This window comes from Macaca nemestrina, chromosome Y, assembly GCF_043159975.1.
Source record: "Macaca nemestrina isolate mMacNem1 chromosome Y, mMacNem.hap1, whole genome shotgun sequence".
Lineage (NCBI taxonomy): Eukaryota > Metazoa > Chordata > Mammalia > Primates > Cercopithecidae > Macaca > Macaca nemestrina.
In genome coordinates, this window is record NC_092146.1 from 2,456,378 (window position 1) to 2,461,878 (window position 5,501).

Genomic DNA, 5,501 nt, shown 5'->3' on the forward strand with positions numbered 1-5,501 from the left:
AGGGTGGTCTCTAACTCCTGGCCTCAAGTGATATGCCTGTTTCACCCTCTTAAAGTGCTGGATTACAGGTGTGACCCACCATACCCAGCCTGGATAATTTTTCTCATTCTCCGTTTGTTTCCTCTTTATCATGCATTTCTTCACTTTCTTCATCATAATCATCATCTTCTTCAACAGCTGCTGCAGTAAATATAACACTGATTTTGGGATTATAAACCATTTTCACAGTGTACAGCAAATACAGCTTCAGAAGCATCATCCAGAACTGCATTCTCAGAACTTCAAGCAGGGCAGAAAAAAATTAAAGAAAGAGTTCTCAGAAGCTGTTTTATTCCCATCAGAAACTGTCCCACATTCCTTGTGTTTCTGCTTCTTAAAGGTTTTTATTCCTTTTTTCCCAGTCCATCTGGCCGCCTGTAGAATCCATAATTTCTGGCCTATCAAAAGAAAAATGATCAGAGTCATCTGGTTTTGACCTCATACTATATGTCTTTGTCAACACTTCATTTGTGAAATATTTAGGGTTCAAAGTGAAATTCTAAGACAAAACTCATAGGTTGGCTAGCATCTGAGAACTTCACTTTAATATCTTTGAAGTGCTTCAAAATAGGTTCGTGATGTTCCCAAACCATATCATTAAGCAAGTCCAAAATTTAGGAATTCCTTTGGGGTCTTTGTTTTCTTCATTCACTTTTTTCATCTTCAACCTTGGCCTTTCTTTCAGCTTTGAATTTCAGCTGAAATTCTGTTTTCTTTATCTGCTTTCAATTCACATATTTCTTCCATAGGTTCATGAATTGCATTAATAATATCAAATCACATATCAAATAGAGGTTGAGAGGGAGTAGCATACTTCCTTTCAGGATCATAAACTTCCTCATAGAATTTGGCCTCTGTGCACATTTAAGTTGCAGGTTTTTGAGAGTATTGACTCATTTTTTAACTACTCTAGGCAAGCTTTCAGTGTATCCTGTTGATCTTTCTACCAGACCATAAAGTCTTTCTCTAAAGCCTGTAAGAATCAGGATTTTCCATCATCTGAACAAATCTGCTTTGATTTTTGTCTCTTCACCAGTTTCTTTTCTTTTCTTTTTTCTTGAAAAGGAGTCTCAATCTGTTGCCCAGGCTGGAATGCAATGGCACAATCTCAGCTCACTGCAACCTCTGCCTCCTGGGTTATAGCAATTCTCTGCCTCAGCCCCCCGACTAGCTGGGACTACAGACATGCACCATCACACCTAATTTTTATATTTTTAGTAGAGACAGGGTTTCACCATGTTGGCCAGGCTAGTCTTGAATTTGTGATCCACCCTCTTTGTCCCAAAGAGCTGGGATTACAGGCATGAAGCACCACAGCCAGCCCCAAATCTTGTCCAAGATGAGACTCTTCTTTGTTGTCAATGTCTGCCATGTAAGAACTCTGAATATCTGACATGAAATCCCTCATTTCTGTTTTAGTTATTTTGGTGGATGAAAATGGCATATTTGTGCATTCTCTGGAAATGTTATAACAAAGACACTCCGTGTAACTATTAATACATTTTAACTCACAAATTCTTTCTCAAGAGTCTGGTCTGAGGGTCCCCATACTGTTTCAAGGGGAATTTCAAAACTATTTCCAGGCTGAGTGCGGTGGCTCAGGCCTGTAATCCCAGCACTTCGGGAGGCAGAGGTGGGCAGACCACAAGGAGATTGAGGCCATTTTGGCTAACACAGTGAAACCTTGTCTCTACTAAAACTACAAAAAAAATTGGCTGGGCGTGGTGGCGGGCACCTGTAGTTCCAGCTACTCGGGAGGCTGAGGCAGCAGAATGGAGTGAACCTGGGAAGTGGAGCTGGCAGTGAGCCGAGATCGCGCCACTGCACTCCAGCTTGGGCGACAAAGTGAGACTCCTCAAAACAACAACAACAAAAAACTATTTCCATATAACTATAAATACTGCCTTTTGCATTCTTATTTTTCCACAGGTGTACAGTGGAATTTTCTGGAGGCTACATGACATGATAAGAAAACAGACTGAAAAAGGGAATACATCTATAAAGAGAAAATTGCTATCACTGTTTTTGGTTGGGAAAATTTGTATGAGCTAAACATGTTATTCTTTTCATAATCAAACATTCTTCTCATAAGTGTTGGTTCTGTACCATTCCTCAAAGGTGGTAATTTTTTGAAATATGTTATTGTAGATTCATGATTTTGGATACATTGAATGGTTAAGTGCATTTCTATAACGTGTTATGATACTCATTATTAGTCAGTACAAGCCTCTTCAAACTGGATCACAACATTTTTTGACACACCCTAGTAATGATGTATTTTGCATGTGAGAAATAAGATGCATTTGAGTGACCAGAGGGTATTCTGGGCTGAAATGGGTCCTTCCCCAAATTATAACTCCAAGTACCTCCAACTGTGCCTGCATTTGCAGAGAGGTAATTAAGGTAAAATGAAGTAATATGGGTGATCTCTAATTCAATACTAGTGTCCTTACAAGAGAGTCAGACATAGACACAGGGTGAAGATCAGGTGAAGACAGTGATATGGCTGCCATCACTAAAAGTCAACTAGAAAGGCCTTGGAATAAATCAAACCTATCAATACTTTGACCTTGGACTTGGGGCTTCTGACATTGTGAGAAAATGAATTTCTGTTGATTAAACCACTCAGTGTGGGATTTCCTCATGGCCGCTATAGCAGCCTAATACACTTAGTTCTATAAAACTTTTTGAGATTTTTTTAGATACGATGTCTTTAAATTTTGGTTCCATAAAGCTTTTTGAGACATTTTAGATAACATGCTTTTAAATTTTGGTATATGAATGAATGCTGTACTATTGAAGTGTCTCTGCTTTCTCAAAAACTACTATAATCTTTCTTTTGTAAATTCCTTCTTAGTAATGGAAAGAAAAATTCATTTTTTTTTTTCTTCATCTTCTTTTGGAAAAAGACATAAAGAAGTTGTACTGTCTCTTGCTTATGCAACTGTAGCTACTTTATTGAAACCATGATCTTTGTGAGCTGGTTACTTTCAAAGCTGAGACACATTAGCAACTCTGAACAACAGATACATTTTATCAGTAATAAAAGCTTATTTGCTTTGCAGCCAGTTATTTTGTATTCACAATATACTTTTGAAATATTATCTCATCATTGTCCTTGTATAAATTTTCCCTCTGTTGTGTCTGAGAAAATAAAAAGATGTAATATAGTTGACTTCATCTGTGGAGTCATTTATAATCTTTCTTGGACTGTAATAAAGACTCTTCTTATATGACAACTACAATTAGACCATCCTTTCCTTGTCTCTTAAGAAAAGTTAACATTATGAATGAAAAGTAGTGTCAAAAGCTGTTTAAACTTTCATTATCTAAACTACCTCTGATCTTTTAGATTAGGAAACATCTTTTTTTCCTTTATATTCCTTAGCTGTTCTTTCTGAAGTGCTTTATATATTGGTAATTTTTGATAATAATGGGATTTTTGATTAGCATAGAAGTATTAACAATGTTTACCTTTTTTGTGTTCTGACCATGCTGCTTACAGTTGAGTGGATGATATGAGATCCCATTCTTCATTCATAGCATTAAATGAAGGCCTTTGGGAAATATTTGATTTACAGCTGTAATCCCAGTGCTTTGGGAGACCATGGCTGTTACACTGAACTGGAGAGTTCAAAGCCGAGTGAACTATGAAGGGGCTACTGCACTCCAGCCTGGGTGGCAAGAGCCAGGTACTCTAAAAACTTAAACTTTATCAGTATTTTGAAATTATGTTAATTATGTATGAAATTAGGCTAGTTCTTCACTGAAAGACATTGTAAAAATACTTCTTTCCACAAAATACATTGTCTTAACTTGATGAAATTTTCTCAAACAAGATTTACATTTATTTATTTATTTAAATATAGGATCTTGCTCTGTCATAAAGGCTGGAGTGTGGTGTCACAATCATAGCCCAACTGGGCTTAAGCCTCCCCACAGCTGGGACTACAGGCGTGTACCAACACACCCAGCTCTTTTCAGTTTTTTTTGTACAGATGTATCTCCCTGTTTTCCAGGCTTGTCTCCAACTCTCAGTTGAGCACAAGCTGATTTTATGTCAGCCTTCCAAAGTGTTTTGGAATTACAGGGGTGAGCTGCCTCTCATTTATCATGTTTGAAACAAAATGTAACCACTTGAGAAAAAAAGGTCAAACCAATGGTTTGAAAAGAGAATTGCTATCCAGCCACTTATCTCATTATACCAACTATGTACCATTGGTTTTTCTTTTGTAAAGCATTTTATGACTTTTAGGTGTCTCAGGTAAGGACAAGATGATTTCTGTGAGTTTTAAAAATCGGTATGCTAGAAAACTGAAATACTTAGCCTCTACATTTAGAGGTTACTGGCTCTGGCCTGCAGGCTGCAGTGCAGTGGCTTGATCACAGCTGTCGGCCTGTATCTTCTGGCCTCAAGCGATACTCCAGCCTTGGCCTCCCAAAGCGCTCGGAGGTGAGCCACGGCGATAGGCATATTTAACTTTTTAGTAGCAACTTTCAAACACAGTCCAAGTCCCAAGTTTAATAGGAAGTTAGCGCGCATAAAACCGTAACGAAAACACATACACGTTTTTGTAGTTTATCAGTACTAGCTGTTTAATCAAATGCATTTTAAAGGTTTTTTAAACTTTAAGAGGATAATTTTGTAAGAAAACAATCCCCAAACCAATTGTTTACACTTATTAAAGAATGTGCATAATTCATTGTTTATGAGAAAATTACACAAAACTGACCTTTCAAGGATGCCAAAAGATGAAACATTGCAATAGAGAACGTATACTAAACATTACAGACCTTGGTCAAAATACCTACGTTAACATAAAAAACTCAAATGGCTTAGTAATTGATTTAGGATAACCCTCCCCTCCTCTTGCCTGCACACTGGTAAGTCCATTTACTTTTTTCTTTTAATTTTTAAATCGAACGTAGGAGCCAGTGGGGGATTGCTGTCTGTATCTGTATCTCTGCATCTGCTTTCCTCCTCAACCCTAGGAATAAAGAAAACACATTTACTGCATGCGGGGGGTCTAAGGACAAGCAAACAATGAGAGCTGTTGCCTTGGCTAGGACTGGCGCGGAGAGGCAATAGGTCTCGGGGAGGCCTGGGGCAGGGTGTGGGAGATTAGGAATCCGAGGTCCACCGGAGATGGCAGGGGGTGGCCTGGCCGGTGCGGGGCCGCTTGCCTGTACGCCACCGACTGAGGCGGTGGCGCGCGAGTAGTGGTGACGGCGGGCGGGAGCGCGGAAGAAAAGAACGTTGTGACGGAAACTCCGGCAGCCGGAGACCCCACCGCAGTGAGGTCACTGGACTCCCCAGTCTCGGGGCGTGACCGGCGGCGACCCGGGGCGCCGGGAGGCCCACCGGGCGGAGGGGGCCCAACTACCATCCCGCATATTCCTGGGTCTCTCTCCCGGGCGGTGACGTGACGTGCTGACGGCGGGCCTGTGCCGGGGAGCTGGGC

The 5,501-nt window shown here is 40.0% G+C and overlaps 1 pseudogene; it reads right to left on the minus strand.

The window, feature by feature from the left end:
* Positions 1 to 209: 209 nt before the first annotated feature.
* LOC139361002 (nucleosome assembly protein 1-like 1) lies at positions 210 to 2,684 on the minus strand (annotated as a pseudogene).
* Between the last annotated feature and the right edge of the window lie 2,817 nt (positions 2,685 to 5,501).